Source organism: Odocoileus virginianus, chromosome X (assembly GCF_023699985.2).
Source record: "Odocoileus virginianus isolate 20LAN1187 ecotype Illinois chromosome X, Ovbor_1.2, whole genome shotgun sequence".
In the NCBI taxonomy this organism is placed as follows: domain Eukaryota; kingdom Metazoa; phylum Chordata; class Mammalia; order Artiodactyla; family Cervidae; genus Odocoileus; species Odocoileus virginianus.
In genome coordinates, this window is record NC_069708.1 from 23,172,827 (window position 1) to 23,195,151 (window position 22,325).

The window sequence follows — 22,325 nt, forward strand, 5'->3', positions numbered from 1 at the left end:
AAGAATATTACAGGCCAATATCACAGATGAACAGATGGAAAAATCCTAAACAAAATTCTAGAAAACAGAATTAAGCAACACATTAAAAAGCTCATACACCAGTATCAAGTCTGGTTTATCCCAGGGATGCAAGGGTTTTTCAATATATGGAAATCAATATGATACCCCGTATTAACAAATTGGAAGGTAAAAACCATGTGATAATCTCAATAGATACAGAAAAAGCCTATGACAAAATTTAGCACCCATTTATCATAAAAACTTCAAAAATGGGCATAGAAGGAACCTGCCTCCAAACAGTAAAGGCATATATATTGAGCCCACAGCAAATATGATTCTCAATGGTGAAAAACTGAAAGCATTTGCCCTAAGATTAGGACAAAGACAAGCGTGTCCACTCTCACCACTATTATTCAACATAGTTTTGGAAGTACTAGCTATGGAAATCAAAGAAGAAAAATAAACAAAGGAATGCAGATTGGAAAAGAATATGTAAAACTTTCACTGTTTGCAGATTACATGATATTGAAAGGTTGTTGCTGAACCACAAAAAGACGCCGGGATTCTTGGCCTCTGGAGGAGAAAAATTCAATCCGGGGCCAGAGACTAAGCTTGATCACTCAGAGCTTTTGTGTAATGAAGTTTTATTAAAGTATAAAGGAGCTAGAGAAAACTTCTGACATAGGCATCAGAAGGGGGCAGAAAGAGTTCTCCCTTGCTAGTGTTAGCAATGGAGTTATATACTCTCCAGTGAATCCAAAGAATGACTGGAGGTTGTAACAACCTCACCAGACCTACTCCAATAATTTACATTTTAAGATAACAGGATTAGCCTGAAGGTTTAATCCAGAGACTGTTGTCAGGCAGGATACATTATTGTTATATAATCCTAAGGAATATAGAGGGAAAAAAAATTTTTCCTTTCTTCCTCCTTGAGACTTCCAGACCCCTCTCTCCTTGGGGACCCCTAGACTTCTTATCTTTTGGATTGTCTTTATTTGGGATTGGAATGAAAACTGACCTTTTCCAGTCCTGTGGCCACTGCTGAGTTTTCCAAATTTGCTGGCATAATGAGTGCAGCACTTTCACAGCATCATCTTTTAGGATTTGAAATAACTCAACTGGAATTCCATCACCTGCACTAGTTTTGATCGTAGTGATTCTTCCTAAGGCCCACTTGACTTCACATTCCAGGACGTCTGGCTCTAGGTGAGTGATCCCACCATCGTGGTTACCTGAGTCATGAAGATCTTTTTCGTACAGTTCTTCTGTGTATTCTTGCCACTTCTTAATATCTTCTGTTTCTGTTAGGTCCTTACCATTTCTGTCCTTTATCAAACCCATCTTTCCATGAAATGTTCCCTTGGTATCTCTAATTTTCTTGAAGAGATCTTTAGTCTTTCCCATTCTGTTGATTTCCTCTATTTTTTGCATTGATCTCTGAGGAAGGCTTTCTTTCTTTCTTTCTTTTTTTTTTTAATTAGTTGGAGGCTAATCACTCCACAATATCGTAGTGGTCTCTGTCATACATTGACAAGAATCAGCCATGGATTTACATGCATTCCCCATCCCGATCCCCTATCCCATCTCCCTCTCCACCCGATCCCTCTGGGTCTTCCCAGCGCACCAGGTCTGAGAACTTGTCTCATGCATCCAACCTGGGCTGGTGATCTGTTTTACCCTAGATAATATACATGTTTCAATGCTATTCTCTCAGATCTTCCCACCCTCGCCTTCACCCACAGAGTCCAGAAGACTGTTCTATACTTGTGTCTCTTTTCCTGTCTTGCATATAGGGTTATCGTTACCATCTTCCTAAATTCCATATATATGTGTTAGTATACTGTAATGGTCTTTATCTTTCTGGCGTACTTCACTCTGTATGATGGGCTCCAGTTTCATCCATCTCATTAGAACTGATTCAAATGAATTCTTTTTAATGGCTGAGTAATATTCCATGGTGTATATGTACCACAGCTTCCTTATCCATTCGTCTGCTGATGGGCATCTAGGTTGCTTCCATGTCCTGGCTATTATAAACAGTGCTGTGATGAACATTGGGGTCCACGTGTCTCTTTCAGATCTGGTTTCCTCGGTGTGTATGCCCAGAAGTGGGATTGCTGGGTATATGGCAGTTCTATTTCCAGTTTTTTAAGAAATCTCCACACTGTTCTCCATAGCGGCTGTACTAGTTTGCATTCCCACCAACAGTGTAAGAGGGTTCCCTTTTCTCCACACCCTCTCCAGCATTTATTGCTTGTAGACTTTTGGATAGCAGCCATCCTGACTGGCATGTAATGGTACCTCATTGTGGTTTTGATTTGCATTTCTCTGATAATGAGTGATGTTGAGCATCTTTTCATGTGTTTTTTTGCCATCTGTATGTCTTCCTTGGAGAAATGTCTGTTTAGTTCTTTGGCCCATTTTTTGATTGGGTCATTTATTTTTCTGGAATTGAGCTAGAGGAGTTGCTTGTATATTTTTGAGATTAATCCTTTGTCTGTTGCTTCGTTTGCTATTATTTTCTCCCAATCTGAGGGCTGTCTTTTCACCTTGTTTATAGTTTCCTTTGTTGTGCAAAAGATTTAAGTTTCATTAGGTCCCATTTGTTTATTTTTGCTTTTGTTTCTAATATTCTGGCATGTGGGTCATAGAGGATCCTGCTGTGATTTATGTCGTAGAGTGTTTGCCTATGTTCTCCTCTAGGAGTTTTATAGTTTCTGGTCTTTCATTTAGATCTTTAATCCATTTTGAGTTTATTTTTGTGTATGGTGTTAGAAAGTGTTCTAGTTTCATTCTTTTACAAGTGGTTGACCAGTTTTCCCAGCACCACTTGTTAAAGAGGTCGTCTTTTTTCCATTGTATATCCTTGCCTCCTTTGCTGAAGATAAGGTGACCATAGGTTCGTGGATTTATCTCTGGGCTTTCTATTCTGTTCCATTGATCTATATTTCTGTCTTTGTGCCAGTACCATACTGTCTTGATGACTGTGGCTTTGTAGTATAGTCTGAAGTCAGGCAGGTTGATTCCTCCAGTTCCATTCTTCTTTCTCAAGATTACTTTGGCTATTCAAGGTTTTTTTGTATTTCCATACAAATTGTGAAATTATTTGTTCTAATTCTGTGAAAAATACTGTTGGTAGCTTGATAGGGATTGCATTGAATCTATAGATTGCTTTGGGTAGTATAGCCATTTTGACAATATTGCTTCTTCCAATCCATGAACACGGTATATTTCTCCATCTGTTTGTGTCCTCTTTGATTTCTTTCATCAGTGTTTTATAGTTTTCTATGTATAAGTCTTTTGTTTCTTTAGGTAGATATACTCCTAACTATTTTATTCTTTTTGTTGCAATGGTGAATGATATTGTTTCTTTAATTTCTCTTTCTGTTTTCTCATTTTTAGTGTATAGGAATGCAAGGGATTTCTGTGTTTTAATTTTATATCCTGCAACTTTACTATATTCGTTGGTTAGCTCTAGTAATTTTCTGGTAGAGTCTTTAGGGTTTTCTATGTAGAGGATCATGTCATCTGCAAACAGCGAGAGTTTCACTTCTTCTTTTCCTATCTGGATTCCTTTTACTTCTTTTTCTGCCCTCATTGATGTGGCCAACACTTGCAAAAGTATGTTGAATAGTAGTGGTGACAGTGGGCACCCTTTTCTTGTTTGAGGAAGGCTTTCTTATCTCTCCTTGCTACTCTTTGGAACTCTGCATTCAAATGGGAATATCTTTCCTTTTCCCCTTTGCCTTTTGCTTCTCTTTGTTTCACAGCTATTTGTAAGGCCTCCTCAGGCAACCATTTTGCCTTTTTGCATTTCTTTTCCATGGGGATGATCTTGATCCCTGTCTCCTGTACAATGTCATGAACTTCCGTCCATATTTTATCAGGCACTCTGTCTATCAGATCTAGTCCCTTAAATCTACTTCTCACTTTTACTGTATAGTCATAAGGGATTTGATTTATGTCATACCTGAATGGTCTAGTGATTTTCCCTACTTTCTTAAATTTAAGTCTGATTTTGGCAATAAGGAGTTCATGATCTGAGCCACACTCAGCTCCCAGTCTTGTTTCTGCTGACTCTATAGAGCTTCTCCATCTTTGGCTGCAAAGAAAAAAATCAATCTGATTTTGGTGTTGGCCATCTGGTGATGTCCATGTGTAGAGTCTTCCTTGTGTTGTTGGAGGAGGGTATTTGCTATGACCAGTGCATCCTCTTGGCCAAACTCTATTAGCCTTTGGCCTGCTTCATTCTGTACTCCAAGGCCAAATTTGCCTGTTACTCCAGGTGTTTCTTGACTTGCTACTTTTGCATTCCAGTCCCCTATAATGGAAAGGACGTCTTTTTGGATGTTAGTTCTAAAATGTCTTATAGGTCTGCATAGAACCTTTCGACTTCAGCTTCTTCAGTGTTACTGGTTGGGGTATAGGCTTGGATTATTGTGATATTGAATGGTTTGCCTTGGAAACGAACAGAGATCATTCTTTCATTTTTGAGATTGCATCCAAGTACTGCATTTAGGACTCTTTTGTTGACCATGATGGCTACTCCACTTCTTCTAAGGGATTCCTGCCCACAGTAGTAGATATAATGGTCATCTGAGTTAAATTCACCCATTCCCGTACATTTTAGTTTGCTGATTCCTAGAATGTCGACATTCACTCTTGCCATCTCCTGTTTGACCACTTCCAATTTGTCTTGATTCATGGACCTAACATTCCAGAGTCCTATGGAATATTTCTCTTTATAGCATCGGACCTTGCTTGTATCACTAGTCTCATCCACAACTGGGTATTGTTTTTGTTTTGCCTCCATCCCTTCATGCCTTCAGGAGTTATTTCTCCACTGATCTCCAGTAGCATACTGGTCACCTACCAACCTTGGGAGTTCCTCTTTCAGCATCCTATCATTTTCCTTTTCATACTGTTCATGGGGTTCTCAAGGCAATAATACTGAAGTGGTTTGCCATTCCCTTCTCCAGTGGACCACATTCTGTCAGCCCTCTCCACCATGACCCGTCTGTCTCGGATGGCCCCACATGGCATGGCTTAGTTTCTTTGTGTTAGACAAGACTGTCCCTGTGATCAGATTGGCTAGTTTTCTGTGACTATGGTTTCAGTGTGTCTGCCCTCTGATGCCCTCTCGCAACACCTACCATGTTACTTGGGTTTCTCTTACCTTGGACGTGGGGTATCTCTTCATGGCTTCTTCAGCAAAGCGCAGCCGCTGCTCCTTACCTTGGACGAGGGGTATCTCCTCATGGCCGTCTCTCCTGACCTTGACCGTGGAATAGCTCCTCTTGGCCCTCCTGCGCCTGCACAGCCATTGCTCCTTGGACGTGTTCAGGCTGGTTTTAGAAAAGGCAGAGGAACAGGAGATCAAATTGCCAATATCCGCTGGATCACTGAAAAAGCAAGAGAGTTCCAGAAAAAAATCTATTTCTGCTTTACTGACTATGTCAAAAGTTTTGACTGTGTGGATCACAATAAACTGTGGAAAATTCTGAAAGAGATGGGAATACCAGACCACCTGACCTGCCTCTTGAGAAACCTATATGCAGGTCAGGAAGCAACAGTTAGAACTGGACATGGAATAACAGACTGGTTCCAAATAGGAAAAGGAGTGTGTCAAGGCTGTATATTGTCAGCCTGCTTATTTAACTTATATGCAGAGTGCATTATGAGGAACGCTGGGCTGGATGAAGCACAGGCTGGAATCAAGACTGCTGGGAGAAATATCAATAATCTCAGATATGCAGATGACACCACCCTTATGGCAGAAAGTGAAAAGGAACTAAAAAGCCTCTTGATGAAAGTGAAAGAGGAGAGTGAAAAAGTTGGCTTAAAGTTCAACATTCAGAAAACTAAGATCATGGCATCTGGTCCCAACACCTCATGCAAAATAGATGGGGAAACAGTGGAAACAGTGCCAGAAATTATTTATTTTTTGGGGGCTCCAAAATCACTGCAGATGGTGATTGCAGCCTTGAAATTGAAAGATGTTTACTCCTTTGAAGGAAAGTTATGACCAACCTGGATAGCATACTAAAAAGCAGAGACATTATGTTGCCAACAAAAGTCCGTCTAGTCAAAGTTATGTTTTTTCCAGTGGTCATGTATGGATGTGAGAGTTGGATTGTGAAGAAGGCTGAGCACCGAAGTATTGACGCTTTTGACCTGTGGTGTTGGAGAAGACTCTTGAGAGTCCCTTGGACTGCAAGGAGATCCAACCAGTCCATCCTAAAGGAGATCAGTCCTGGGTGTTCATTGGAAGGACTGATGCTGAAGCTGAAACTCCAATACTTTGGCCACCTCATGTGAAGAGTTGACTCATTGGAAAAGACCCTGATGCTTGGAGGGATTGGGGGCAGGAGGACAAGAGGATGACAGAGGATGAGATGGCTGGATGGCATCATCAACTCGATGGACATGAGTTTGAGTAAACTCTGGGAGTTGGTGATGGACAGGGAGGCCTGGCATGCTGCCATTCATGGGGGTCACAAAGAATCGGACATGACTGAGTGACTGAACTGAACTGTACTGAACTGAGACTTCTTATCAACCTGCCTAGTAAATGACTCTCTCAATACTATATGTTGAAAATTCTAAAGATACTATCAGAAAATTGCTAGAGTTAATCAGTGAATTTAGCAAAGTCAAAGGAGACAAAATTAATACACATGTATCATTTGCATTCCTACATAGTAACAATGAAAAATCAGAAAGAGAAATTAATCATTCCCATTCACTATTGCAACAAAGAGAATAAAACATCTAAGAATAAACCTAACTAAGGAGACAATAGAACTGTATACAGAAAATTATAAGACACTGATGAAAAAAATCAAAGACAACATAAACAGATGCAGAAATATAACATGTTCCTGGGTTGGAGGAATCAATACCATGAAAACATCTATATAACCAAATGCAGTCCACCGATTCAATGCGATCTCTTTCAAATAAATTACCAGTGGCATTTTTCACAGAACTAGAAGCAAAAGTTTTGCAATTCATATGGAAACAAAAAAGACCCTGAATAGCCAACACAGTCTTGAGAAAGAAGAATGAAGGTGGAGAAATCATCCTTCCTTACTTGAGACTATACTATAAAGCTATAGTCATCAAGACAGTATAGTGCTGGCACAAAAATGGAAATATAGAACTTGGAAGAAATATCTCAGAGATAAACCCATGCACCTATGGGTACCTTATTTTTGACAAAAGAGTCAAACCCATCAATGGGCCATAGATAGCCTCTTCAAAAAATGCTGTTGGGAAAACTGGACAACTACATGTAAAAAGAATGAAATTAGAAAACTTACTAACACCATCCACAAAGATAAATTAAAAATGGATTAAAGACCTAAATGTAAGACCAGAAACTATAAAACTCTTAGAGGAAAACATGGGCATAATAGTCTATGACACAAATCAAAGCAAGATCCTCTATGACCCACCTAAAGTAATGAAAATAAAAACAAAAATAAGCAAGTGGGACATAATTAACTTAAAAGCTTTTGCACAGCAAAGGAAACTATAAACAAGGTAAAAAGGCAATGCTCAGAATGGGAGAAAATAACAGAAAAGGAAACAACTGACAAAGGATTAACTTCCAAAATATACAAGCAACTCATACAAGTCAATACTTGAAAAACAAATAACCCAATCAAAAACTGGGCAGAAGACTTAAACAGACATTTCTCCAAAGAAGGCATACAAATGGCTAACAATCACATGAAAAAATACTCAACATCTTTCATTTTAGAGGAATGCAAATCAAAAGTACAATGAGATATCACCTCACACAAGTCAGAATCAGTTCAGCAGCTCAGTCATGTCTGACTCTGTGATCCCATGGACTGCAGCATGCCAGGCTTCTCTGTCCATCACCAACTCCTGAGCTTGATCAAACACACATCCATCGAATCAGTGATGCCATGCAACCAACTCATCCTCTGTCATCCCCTTCTGCTCCTGTCTTCAATCTTTCCCAGCATCAGGGTCTTTTCCAATGAGTCAGTTATTTGCATTAGGTGGCCAAAGTATTGGAGCTTCACCTTCAGCATCAGTCCTTCCAATTATTCAGGACTGATTTCCTTTAGGACTGGTTGGTTTTATCTCCTGGCAGTCCAAAGGACTCTCCACAGTCTACAATACCACAGTTCAAAAGCATCAATTCTTCAGTGTGCACCTTTCTTTATGGTCCAACTCTCACATCCATACATGAGTGCTGGAAAAAGCATAGCTTTGACTAGATGGACCTGTGTTGGCGAAGTAATGTCTCTGCTTTTTAATATGCTGTCTAGGTTGGTCATAGCTTTTCTTCCAAGGAGCAAGCATAATTTCATGGCTGCGGTCACCATCTGTAGTGATTTTGGAGCCCCCCCCCCCAAATAAAGTCTATCACGGTTTTCATTGTTTTTCCATCTATTTGCCATGAAGTGATGGGACCAGATGCCATGATCTTAGTTTTTTGAATGTTGAGTTTTCAGCCAGGTTTTTCACTTTCCTCTTTCACTTTCATCAAGAGGCTCTTTAGGTCTTCTTCACTTTCTCCCATGACGGTGCTATCTTCTGCATATCTGAGGTTATTGATATTTCTCCTGGCAATCTTGATTCCAGTTCATGCTTCATCTAGTCCAGCATTTCACATGATGTACTCTGCATATAAGTTAAATAAGCAGGGTGACAATATACAGTCCTGACATACTTCTCTCCTGATTTAGAAACAGTCTGTTGTTCCATGTCTGGCTCTAACTGTTGCTTCTTGACCTTTATACAGATTTCTCAGGAGGTAGGTAAGGCGGTCTGTTATTACCATCTCTTCAAGAATTTTTCACAGTGTGTTGTGATCTACACAGTCAAAGTCTTTGGCTTAGTCAGTAAAGCAGAAGTAAATGTTTTCTTGAACTCTTTTGCTTTTTCAATGATCCAGTGGATGTTGGCAATTTGATTTCTCGTTCCTCTGCCTTTTCTAACTCCAGCTTGAACATCTGGAATTTCACGGTTTACATACTGTTGAAGCCTGGCTTAGAGAATTTTGAGCATTACTTTGCTAGTGCATGAGATGAGTGCAATTGTGCAGTAGTTTGAACATTCTTTGGCATTGCCTCTCTTTGAGATTGGAATGAAAAATTACCTTTACTAATCCTGCAGCCACTGCTGAGTTTTCCAAATTTGCTGGCATACTGATTGCAGTACATTCACAGCATCATCTTTTAGGATTTGAAATCGCTCAACTGTAATTCCATCACTTCCAATAGCTTTGTTAGTAGTGATGCTTCCTAAGGCCCACTTGACTCACATTCCAGGATGTTTGGATCCTGCTGAGTGATCACACCATCGTGGTAATCTGGGTCATGGATATATTTTCTATATAGTTCTTCTGTGTATTCTTGCCGTCTCTTCTTAATATCTTCTGCTTCTATTAGGTCCATAACATTTCTGTCCTTCATTGTGTCCATCTTTGCATGAAATGTTCCCTTGGTCTTTTATATCCAGTCAAAATGGCCATCATCAAAAAGTCTACAAAAATCAAATTCTGGAAAGGGTGTGGAGAAAAGGGAACACTCTTGCACTATTAATGGGAATGTAAATTGATACAATCACTAAGGAAGATAGTATGAAGATTCCTTAAAAAAGAAACCAGGAATAAAATCACCATATGATTCAGCAATCTCACTACTAGGCATATACACTGAGGAAACCAAAATTTAAAAAGACACCTCTAGTCCAACAGTCATTGCAGCACTATTTACAATAGCTAGCACATGGAAGCAACCTAGATAGTCATTGACAGACGAATGAATAAAGAAGCTGTGACATATGTGTGTGTGTGTGTGTGTGTGTGTATAAGGAATACTGTTCAGCCACAAAAAGGAATGCATTTGAGTCAGTTCTAATGAGGTGGATGAACCTAGAGCCTATTATACAGAGTGAATATTTGAAAGTCAAAGTCGCTCAGCATATCCTATTCTTTGTGACCCCATGGACTAGCCTGCCAGTCTCTTCTGTCCATGGAATTTTCCAGACCAGAAAACTGGAGTGGGTAGCTGTTTCCTTCTCCAGGGGATCTTCCCAACCCAGGGATCAAACCCAGGTCTTCTGCATTGCGGCCAGATTTTTTATCAGCTGAGCCACCAGGGAAGCCCATACAGAGTGACGTAAGTCAGAAAGAGAAAGATAAATATCATATACTAACGCATATATGTGGAATCTAGAAAGATGGTACTGATGAATTTATTTGTAGAGCAGCAATGGAGAAACAGACATAGAGAACAGATTTATGGACACAGCCGGGGGAGGAGGAAGGAGAGGGTGAGATGGATGGAGAGAGTAACTTGGAAATGTATATTACCATATGTAAAGGAGATAGCCAATGGGAATTTGCTCTATGACTCAGGGAACTCAAACAGGGTCTCTGTAACAACCTAGAGGGGTGGGATGAGGAGGGAGATGGGAGTGAGTTTCAAGAGGGAGGAAACATATGTAAACCTATGGCTGACTCATGCTGATTTTTGGCATTAATAACAAAATTCTGTAAAGCAATTATTTTTCAATTAAAAAATAAATTTATTAAAAAAAACCCCAGAAACACAGCATTGCACATTAGCAGACAGGCCGCACAAAGCCATACCAAATCAACAGACATCCCAAAACTTAATATTGGATATGGCTCTGCCTTTCAGAGAGACGAGATCCAGCTCCATCCACAAGCACAAGTCCCTCAACCAGGAAACTTTCACAAGGCACTGTCCCAACTCCACACACTGGAGGCAGACTCCAAAATTAAGAGCTACAATCTTCCAGTCTGCAGAAAGGGGACCCCAAGCAAAGTAAACTAAACAAAATGAAGACAGAGAAATATGCAGCAGGTGAAGGAACAAGGTGTAAACCAACCAGACCAAGCACATGAGGAGGAAATAGGGAATCTGCATGAAAGGGAATTCCAAATAATCATAGTAAAGATGATCCAAAACCCTCAAAACAAAATGGAGGCATGGATAAATAGACTGAACTCATGGATGAAGAAAATGGAAGAAATGTTTAAAAAGGACATAGAAGAATTAAAGAATAAACAGTCAACCATGAACAATGCAATACTGAGATTAAAAATATACTAGAGGGAACCAACAGTGGAGTAACTGAAGAAGAATGGATAAGTGAGCTGGAAGATTGAATGGTGGAAATAACTGAAGCAAAGCAGAATAAAAAAAAAAAGAATGAAAATAAATGAGGACAGCTTCAGAGACCTCTGGGATAAGTTTAAGAGCCTCAACATTTGAATCATAGGTATCTCAGAAGAGACAAAAAGAAAGAGCATGATAAAGTATTTGAGAAGATTATAATCAAAGATTCCCTAAAATGGGAAAAGAAATAGCCACCCAAGTGCAGGAAGCCCAGAGAGTTCCATACAGGGCAAAATCAAGGAGAAATATTCCAAAACACATATTAATCAAACAAAAAAAGTTAAACACAAAGAACAAATATTAAAAGCAGCAAGGGAAAAACAAAAATAACATACAAGGGGATCGCCATAAGGCTAACAGATGATCTTTCAACAGAAACCCTGCAGGACAGAAGAAAATGGCAGGACATACTTAAAGTGATGAGAGGGAAAAGCCTACAACCAAGATTACTCTATCCAGCAAGGATCTCATTCAGATTTGAAGGAGAAATAAAAGCTTTAGAGACAAGCAAAAGCCAAGAGAATGCAGCACTACCGAACCAGCTCCTCACCAAATGCTAAAGGAACTTCTCTAGACAGAAACCACAGAAAAGACTGACCAAAAAAAAAAAAAAACCAAACAATAAATTAAATGGTAACAGGATCATGTGAAATGCCAGGCTGGATGAATCACAAGCAGGAATCAAGGTTGTTGGAGAAATATTAATAACCTCAGATATACAGATGACACCACCCTTATGGCAGAAAGTGAAGAAGAATTAAAAAGCCTCTTGATGAATGTGAAAGAGGAGAGTGAAAAAGCTGGCTTAAAACTCAACATTCAAAAAAGGAAGATCATGGCATCTGGTCCCATCACTTCATGGGAAATAGATGGGGAAACAGTGGAAACAGTGACAGGCTATTTTTGGGGGCTCTAAAATCCAAAATCAGAGGAGAAATAAATGAATAAGAAATGAAGGAGACTATAGAAAAAGATCAATAAAACTAAAAGCTGATTTATCAAAGATGTGAACAAAATTGACAAACCATAAGTCAGACTTATCAAGAAAAAGAGTGAGAAGACTCAATAAAATTAGAAATGAAAAAGAAGTTACAAGACAACACAAAAATATAAAGGATCATAAGAGAGCAACTATATGGCAATAAAACGAATAACATGGAAGAATAGATAAATTCTTAGAAAAGCATAACCTTCCAAAACTGAACCAGGAAGAAATAGAAAATATGAACAGACCATTTGTTTATTTTTGCTTTTATTTCCAATCACAAACATGGAAATCAAAACTGTAATAAAAATCTTCCAACAACAACAAAAAAAGCCTGGTAGTTCCCTGAGAGAGGGACTGCAGCTGCAAGTGTGCAGATAGCAGAGTCTGTGGCCCCCAGAGGCAGGAGCCACCAAATGTCCCTCCCTGCCCCTCAACCCCCCTCACCCCCACCCAGCCACCTGCCATTGGCCAGTATCCATGGTCGCAGGTGCCTGGTGCAGCCCCCCATATCCCATGCCTCACACCACCACCCCGTCCATGGATCCTTGCTGCCATGGCCAGTCTCACCTGGCATCACAGCCTGCCTGTCACAGCCCCAGTGCCCATGGTGATGGCCGAGATGATGGCAAAAGCGGCGGGGGATGCTGCTGGTTCGAAGACGGCACAGCTTGCCCACCAGACCTACTTATTTGTCTTGCTGCTTGTCTATGTTTATGAGTTTACAACTTTTCTAAGAACTTTTGTACACAAAGGAACTTTAGAAAAGGCTTTTATATTTATTCCAAGGAAGAAGGGTCTTGGGCAATTGGGGGTTTTTGTTTTTGGCTTCATTTCTAAGTCTTCTTTTCCTCTTTGTTGACTTTGGGGTTCAGGTACCCCCACTGCTTTGGACTTCCAAGGGCTTTTTGGGCCCCTGCATTAGTGAGGCAGTTACTTGGTGAGTATGACATGGCTGTCAGTGACGTGCTGCTCCTGTCCTCCACATTCAAGTCCAGCCCAGCAGGAAGGGAGAAGACACTGTGTCCAGCAGTTGCCCCAAATAGCTACTGACAGCAAGAGCTCTCCTACGTGAATCGACTTCCCCTGATGCTTTCTAGCCTCCCCTATGACCAGGCGGCAGTGACTGCGGCCACCAGTCTGGAGAGTGGCAGAGTTAGTGGGGATTGTGGCAGCAGCAACGCGGCTCTCCTACCCTGGAGGGAGACGGAGGAGTTCGGTGATTTCCAGGACCTGAACTTTATCCTCTCCAACTCACTGTCGCATCAGGAGTCAGTGGCCGCCATGGTGTCCTCATCAGCATCATCCTTGTCCTCCCCAATGAGTAGCAGTTCTGCCAGGGTGCCCTCCACCTGCATCTTCAGCTATCCAATCAGGACAAGTATGGCACCAGGCAGCTCCAGTGGCAGCCTCCTCTATGGTGGTGAGTCTGCACCCCCTCCAACACTCCCTTCAACCTGGCAGACATCAGTGAAATGAGGCTCTCTGGCAGCTAGCTCCCACAGCCTGAATTGGACCCAGTGTACATTCCGCCACAGCAGCTGCAGTCAGCAGGTTGGCAGGTTGATGAGCAAATTTGTGTTGAAGGCATCACTGAGTGTTCCTGGCACTCAGGGCAGGAGTAGGGCAGCCCGTTGGTCATCAGTGTTAGCAAAAGCAGCCCAGATGGCAGCCACCTGGTGGTGGTGGCGGTGCCCTATCGCAGTGGGCCACTGTGCATACACCCTAAGTTCAAGCATGAGGCTCTCTCCTCCTGCTTGGACCCCTCTCAGCAATGGCCACCAGTCACATGTGCATGAGTTTCCCCTGGGGTGGCAGCTCCTCAGCAGGACTACTCTGATCCAGGGTGCGCAGGAGCTGCTGAGCAGCAGAGACTGTCATCCTATCCTTTGGCTCCCTCCCCACCCCGCCCCTGGCTTCCATCCCCACCCCAGGCCCAACCACCCTTCCTTTCTGCCTGACAAGATGCAGCCACAAGTCCCACTGCTCCATTACCAAGAACTCAAACCACCCAGCTCCTACATGCCAGAAGAGTCCAAGCCAAAGAAGGGGAGAAGGTTGTGGCCCCAGAAAACTATGGCCACTCACATTTGTGATTACAGAGGCTACAGCAAAACCTATATGAAGAGTTTTCATCTCAAGGCACACCTCTGCACCCACACAGGTGAGAAACCTTACCACTGTAACTGGGATGACTGTGGGTGGAAGTTTGCCCACTCAGATGAACTCACCAGGCACTACTGCAAACACACCGGGCATGACCCCTTCCAGTGCCAGAATGGGATGGGATATTCTCAAGGTTTGACCACCTCACCTTACACATGAAAAGGCACTTTTAAATCCCCCAAACAGTGGATGTGACCCACACTGTCAGAAGAGAATTCAGTATTTTTAACCTTTCATATTGTCTTCCTGGTGAGGAGAGGAACCCAGCTGGAAAGCACTATAATCATGGTCAAGTTCCCAACCAGTCAACTTGTGAATGGATAATCAGGAGACAGTAGGAAACCAAAAGACAAACAAACAAGCAAAAAAACAGATAGGGTCTGTGGCTGGATCTTCTATCATTCCAATTCTAAATCCAACTTGAATGTATATTCCTGGACTTATGAAATGCCAAAGAGACGACTGGAAGTTGTGGATATCAGGATATAAATTAGATTTGAGAGTTGAGGGGAGGGAAGACCAGAACCCACTGAATTGGTTCAATGTAATATAAGAACAAACATCATGTTGTGTTCTCCTTGCATTCTAAAAGCCATTATTATGACCTTAGAAGAAAAGGATGAAATTCAAGTACAGAAAATGCTTTTAATAGCCTAAACGATGATGCTTGTTAAGTCTTGGTTCTAAAGGTACCAAGTGAAGCCAGAGTTCACAAACTGCTATATTCTTTGACAAGGAAAACCTACTTTTGCCTTCAGAGCTACATTCATGGCCTAAGTCAGAGAAATACACTTGGTTTACTTTAAATCTTTTTATACAGACAGTCTGTTACACACTGTGGTTTCAGATGTGCAATAATATGTACAATGGTTTATTCCCAAGTATACCTTAAACAGAACAAATTTTTAATATAGTTCCTTGCCTTAATAAATATGTAATATAAATTTAAGCAACCTTCTATTTTGTATATTTGTAAACTGCAAAGTAAAAAATTAACATTTTGTAGAGTTCATATTTCGCATACTCAAGATGAGAATCAAGTTTAAATAAACCTATAATATTTTATATAAAAAGAAAAAAGCCCAAGGCCAGATGGCTTCACAGGTGCATTTTACCAAAAGTTTAGACAAGAGCTAACACCTATCTTGCTCAAACTCTTCCAGAAAATTGAAGAGGAAAGAAAATTTCCAAACAAAGCCACCATCACCATAATACCAAAATCAGACAAAGATGCCACAAAAAATTAAAAAAAAAAAAAGAAAATAAAGAAAAGAGAGAGAAAATTACAGGTGAATGTCACTGATGAACATAGATGCAAGAATCTTCAAATATTCTAGCAAACAGAATCCAATAACACATTAAAAAGATCATACAGGGGGTGGTCCTAAGAAGGTGGAGGAATAGGATGGGGAGGCCACTTTCTCTCCCACAAATTCATCAAAAGATCATTTGAACGCTGAGTAAATTCTACAAAACAACTTCTGAATGCTGGACACCAGGCACCCAGAAAGGCAGCCCATTCTCTTTGAAAGGAGGTAGGGCAAAATATAAAAGATAAAAAGAGAGACAAAAGAGTTAAGGATGGAGACCCATCCCAGGGAGGGAGTCGTGAAGGAGAAGTTTCCAAACACCAGGAAATCCTCTCACTGGTGGGTCTGTGGGGAGTTTTGGAATCTCAGAAGGCAACATAACCAGGAGGAAAATAAAAACATAAAACCCACAGATTACACACCTAACCACAACTCCCAGCGGATAAGTAGCCCAGATGCTTGTGTCCTGCAGCAGTGAGCAGGGCTGAACAGGGAGGCGTGGGCTGCATGCTTTGGGTAAGGACCAGGCCTGAATGTCCTGAGGATAATCTGAGGGAGCTAATGTGAGATAGCAAACCAAACTGTGGGATAGCCAGAGGGAGAAAAAAAGATAGATAGATAGATAGATAGATAGATAGATAGATAGATAGAACTTTCCTGTGAAAAGCTCTAAGGCACAGCCTGGCCCACTCACAGAACAAAGGATTGAGCGCATACCAGAGCTAGCTGGCTGCAGACTGGTCCCTCCCCCTGCTGGAGGCAGAGAGGCAGGCAGGTGACAGCCAGAGCCAGAAGGCGAGGGGCAATCTCAGCCCCAGAGATGGCATCCTCCACCAAACTGGGAGCAGGCTCCCAGTTGCTAACCAGGTCTTCCTGGGATCCTGGACGGTTGACATTCTCCAGGAAGGTTGCAGTCAGAAATCAGCTCAGAAGAGAAGACAAATGGCACACCTGAGAGAGCACTCTCGCTGTGCACCCAGGAAAGCGAGAGGCTGGGACCAGGGAGGTGATAAGATGCACAATCCACCCGGGAGAGTTCACTCGCCAAGCACCTGGTCACCTGAGCTCTTCGGATCTGTGAAGGGCATAAGATGCAGGCCCAACCGAGTCTGTGCCTTTGTGGAGTACTAGACAACCTGAACCTGAGTGGCTTAGACCTGGGAAGTGCACACAACCCAGGGCCTGCTTTAGACACTCCCCCTGCAGAGCAACCTGGAGCCTGAGCAGTGTAGAATGGGAAAGCACATGTGCCAGTGAGTAGGGGCAAACCCAGTGTGGCCCAGGCACTGCAAGCACTCCCCACACATGCCAGTGATATTTGTTTGTAGTGTTCCTCCCTCCCCACAGCACAAATGAACAAGTGAACCTAAATAAGAGACCACCTTTGCCCTCTTGTGTCAGGGCTGAAATTAGACACTGAAGAGACTTGCAAACAGAGGAAGCCAAAAAAAGTAAGAAGAGGGAACTTATTTGGAAGTGACAGGTACAACAGATTAAAACCCTGTAGTTAGCACTGACTACAATGGAAAGGGACTATAGACCTTGAGAAGAAGTATAAGCTGGAACAAGGAACTATCTGAAACTGAAATGACCCCACACTGCCCTCAACAGCTCCAGAGAAATTCCTAGATATATTTTACTATTACCATTTTTCCATTTAAAAAATTTTTAAGTTCTTTATTACTCCTTTAATTTTCATTTTTATAACCTACTATTACCTTGCAAAAAAGACCCTATTTTTAAAGCAAATTTCATATATATATATATATATATATATATATATTATAATTTTTGTGATTTTTTTTTTAAATATTGTATTTTTGAGAGTCTAACCTCTACTCTAGATTTTTAATCTTTGCTTTTTGGTATTTGTTATCAATTCTGTACCTTTAAGATTCCAATTTTCAGTACCCATTTTTAGTTAGGAGTGTGATTACTGGCTTGATTGCTCTCTCCCCCTTTTGACTCTCCTTTTTCTCCCCAAGGTCACCTCTATCTCCTCCCTCCACCTTCTCTTCTCTACCCAACTCTGTGAATCTCTTTGGGTGTTCCAGGCTGTAGAGAACACCCAGGGAACTGATCAGCTAGATCTGCCTCTCTCCTTTTGACTCCCCCTCTTCTCCTCCTGGCCACCTCTATAATCCTTCCTTCCTCTTCTAAGTGTAACTCCGTGAAACTCTTTCAGTGTTCCAGGCTGGAGAGTAAAGAGGGAATTGATTACTGGCTATATTGTCTCTCCGTTTGATTCCCCCTCTTCTCCTCCTGGTCATCTCTATCTCTATCCTCCCTTTTCTCTTCTCCATGTAACGCTGTGAACCTCTCTGGGTGTCCCTCACTGTGGAGAATCTTTTCACCATTAACTTAGATGGTTTATCATTGGTGCTGTATGGATGGAGAAGTCTTGAGGCTACTGTAAGAAGAAGAATGAAAGCCAGAGGCAGGAGGCTTAAATCAAAAACTTGAGAACACCAGAGAACTCCTGACTCCAGGGTACATTAATTAACAAGAGTTCACCCAAAAGCATCCATACCTACCATGAAACCAAGCTCCACCCAAGAGCCAACAAGTTTCAGTGCAAGACATACCAAGCTAATTCTCCAACAACACAGGAACATAACCCTAAGCATTAAAATACAGGTGGCCAAAAGTCACACCAAACCCATAGACACCTCAAAACTCACTACTGGACACTTCATTGCACTCCAGAGAGAAGAGATCCAGCTCCACCCACCAGAACACTGATGCAAGCTTCCCTAACCAGGAAACCTTGACAAGCCACTCGTCCAACTCCACCCACAGGGAGGAACCTCCACAATAAAGAGGAACCACAAACTTCCAGCACACAGAAAGGCCACTCCAAACACAGCAACCTAAACAAGATGAAAAGGCAGAGAAATATTCAGCAGGTAAAGGGACATGATAAAAGCCCACCATACCAAACAAAAGAAGAGGAGATATGGAGTCTACCTGAAAAAAGAATTCAGAATAATGATAGTAAAAATGATCCAAAATCTTGAAAACAAAATGGAGTTACAGATAAACAGACTGGATACAAGGATTGAGAAGATGCAAGAAATGTTTAACAAGGACCTAGAAGAAATAAAAAAAATTAATCAATACTGAATAATGCAATAACTGAGATGAAAAGCACTCTGGAGGGAACCAAGAGTAGAATAACTTAGGCAGAAAATAGGGTAAGTGAGGTGGAAGAGAGAATGATGCAAATAAATGAAGCAGAGAGGAAAAAAGAAAAAAAGAAGTAAAAGAAATGACAACCTCAGAAACATCTGGGACAATGTCAAATGCCCCAACATTTGAATCTTAGGAGTCCCAGAAGAAGAAGACATAAAGAAAGGTCATCAGAAAATACTTCAGATAATAGTTGAAAACTTCCCTAAAATGGGGAATGAAATAGACACCCAATTCCAAGAAACCCAGAGAGTCCCAGACAGGATAAACCCAAGGTGAAACACCCCAAGACACATATTAATCAAATTAACAAAAATCAAACACAAAGAACAGATATTAAAAGCAGCAAGAAAAAAAACAACAAATAACTCACAAGGGATTCCCCTAAGGATAATAGCTTATCTTTCACTAGAAACTCTTCAGGCCAGAAGGGATTGCAGGGCATACTTTAAGGGATGAAAGAGAAAAACCTACAATCCAGATTACTGTAACCAGCAAGGACCTCATTCAAACATGAAGGAGAAATCAACAGCTTTACAGACAAGCAAAAGCTGAGAGAATTCAGCACCACCAAAACAGCTCTTAAACAAATGCTAAAGGATCTTCTCTAGACAGGAAATACAGAAAAGGTGTGTAAACTCAAACGGAAAACAACAAAGTAAATCACAAAGGGATCATACTTATCAATAATTACCTTAAATGTAAATGGGTTGAATGCCCCAACCAAAAGACAAAGACCAGCTGAATGGATACAAAAACAAGACCCTTATATATGCTGTCTACAAGAGACTCACCTCAAACCTAGGGACACATACAGACTGAAAGTGAATGGCTGGAAAAAGATTTTTCATGCAAATGGAGACCAAAAGAGAACAGGAGTAGCAACACTCATATCAGATAAAATAGACTTTGAAATAAAGGCATGAAAAGAGACAAGGAAGTAAACTACATCATGATCAAAGGATCAATCCCCCCAAAAAAGATAAAACAATTATAAATATATATGCAACCAACATAGGAGCACTGCAATATGTAAGGCAAATGCTCACAAGTATCAAAGTGGAAATTAACAGTAACACAATAATAGTGGGAGGTTTTAATAACCCACTCACACCTATGGGTAGATCAACCAAACAGAAAATTAGCAAGGAAACACAAACTTTAAATGATACAATGGACCAGTTAACCTAATTGATATCTATAGGATATTTCACACTAAAACAATGAATTTCATCTTTTTCTCAAGTGCACACGTAACATTCTCCAGAACAGATTACATCCTGGGCCATAAATCTAGCCTTGGTGAATTCAAAAAAATTGAAATTGAAACTATTGGATAGCAAGGGAGAAAATTAACCAGCCCGAACACACTGCCGGCTGTTCGCAAAACAAAGGGACTGAGAAAATCCGGAGAAGAGCCGGCCCATCCCCGCTGGAGGTAGGAGGCAGGGGGGAGGGGAAAGGGGCAAACTCAGCCCCAGAGAAGCCACCCCCTCCCACACTGCAAACAGTTCTTCGGTTTCTATCTAAAGACTTCCTGAGATTCTGGATGGTCGACATCCGTCGCAGGGAGGGTCGCGGCTAGAGGCCAGCTCCTGAGAACAAACACAAGCAGCAGGCACCCGACCGGAGCATGCTGGGGCCACAGAGGGAAAAGGCGCGCCGCACCCGGGGAGAGTGCGCCCAAGCCCCTGGCTGCCCGAGCCGCTCAGGCCGGGGAAGGCACAAAACGCAGGCGCAACCGAATCTGTGCTTTTGTGGAGAACCCGAAAACTGGAACCACACTCAACGCTGGGCCCGCTCCATATAGAGCAGCCGGGAGCCTGAGCAGTGTAGACGGGGAAAGCACAGACACCCGTGAGCGGGGCAAACCCAGTGTGGCCGGAACATGGTGAGTGCTATCCACACACAGTGATATCTGTCTGCAGCGCCCCGCCCTCCCCGTAGCAGGACTGAACTGAACTAGCGAACCTAAATAAGAGATCACCTCCGCCCGCCTGTGTCAGGGTGGAAATTAGACACCGAAGAGACGGCAAACAGAAGCCAAATAAACAAAGGGAACCGCTTCAGAAAGGACCGGTGCAACAGATTAAAATCCCTGAAGGTAACACCGACTACACTGGAAGGGGCCTTACAGATATCGAGAAGTTTAGGCTGGAAAGAGGAGCTATCTGAAATTGAACTGAACCTACACCGACCACAACAGCTCCAGAGAAATTCCTAGATATATATGTATATTTTTTTAATTAAAAAAAATTTTTTCTTTCCTTTTCTTTTAATTCTTTCTCTTTTATTTTCTTTTAAAATTCCCTATTACTCCCCCATTACTCCTCAACTTTCATTTTCATATATTTTTACGATTTTTTTAATTAGGGAAAAAATTTTTTTTCTTTTTTTAAATTTTTCTTGTTTTTCTCTCCTATTTCCTTTTAAAGTCCTCTAATACTTCTCTATTATTCTTTAATTTTCATTTTTATTTCACTATAACCTTGAGAAAAAAAAAGAGAGAAAGCCTATTTTTAAACCAAACTTCATATATATTTCTAAATCTTTTGTGTGTTTTGGTTTTTGTTTTTAAATATTGTATTTCAAAGAGTCTAACCTCTACGCTAGATTTTTAATCTTTGTTTCTCAGTATGTGATATAAATTTTGGACATTTAAGAATCCAATATTCAGTTCCCATTTTTACTCAGGAGTGTGTTGATTACTCTCTCCCACTTTTGACTCTCTGTTTTCTACCTCAGAACACCTCTATTTCCTTCTTTCCCCTTCTCTTCCCGATCCAATTCTGTGAATCTTTGTGGGTTTCTGGGCTACAGAGAACACTTTGGGAACAGATAACTGCGTAGATCTGTCTTTCTCCTCTTGAGTCCCCCTTTTTCTCGTCCTGCTCACCTCTATCTCCTTCCTCCCTCTCCTATTCTTCATGTAACTCTGTGAACCTCTCTGGTTGTCCCTCACGGTGGAGAATCTTTTCACCATTAACCTAGAAGTTTTATTATCAGTGCTGTATAGTTGGAGAAGTCTTGAGACTATTGGAAGAATAAAACTGAAACCCAGAGGCAGGAGACTTAAGCCCGAAACCTGAGAACACCAGAAAACTCCTGACTACAGGGAACATTAAGGAATAAGAGACCATCCAAAAGCCTCCATAACTAAACCAAAACCAGCCACCACCCAAGAGCCACTAAGCTCCAGAATAAGACATACCACGCAAATTCTTTAGCAACGCAGGAACATAAACCTGAGTGTCAACATACAGGCTGCCCAAAGTCACACTTAACACATAGACCCATCGCAAAACTCATTACTGGACACTCCATTGCACTAAAGAGAGAAGAAATCCAGTTCTATGCACCAGAACACTGACACAAGCTTCCCTAACCAGGAAACCTTGACAAACCAATCGTCCAACCCCACCCACTAGGTGAAACATCCACAATAAAAAGGAGCCACAGACAACCAGAATACAGAAAGCCCAC

General features: G+C 41.4%; 1 long non-coding RNA gene and 1 pseudogene across 2 annotated transcripts in view; one reads left to right on the forward strand and one right to left on the reverse strand.

The window, feature by feature from the left end:
* Positions 1-22,325, reverse strand: part of LOC139033124 (uncharacterized) — a 99,120-nt gene that overhangs the window by 59,727 nt on the left and 17,068 nt on the right. Inside the window, exon 2 of one of the 2 annotated variants that reach the window (XR_011485733.1) lies at positions 5,180-5,348. This is a non-coding gene — a long non-coding RNA (uncharacterized lncRNA). Of the gene's footprint in view, positions 1-5,179; positions 5,406-22,325 lie in introns of both variants that reach the window. The other variant, XR_011485734.1, reaches the window with a different exon arrangement.
* On the forward strand, positions 13,108-14,516 carry LOC110139557 (Krueppel-like factor 4 pseudogene; annotated as a pseudogene).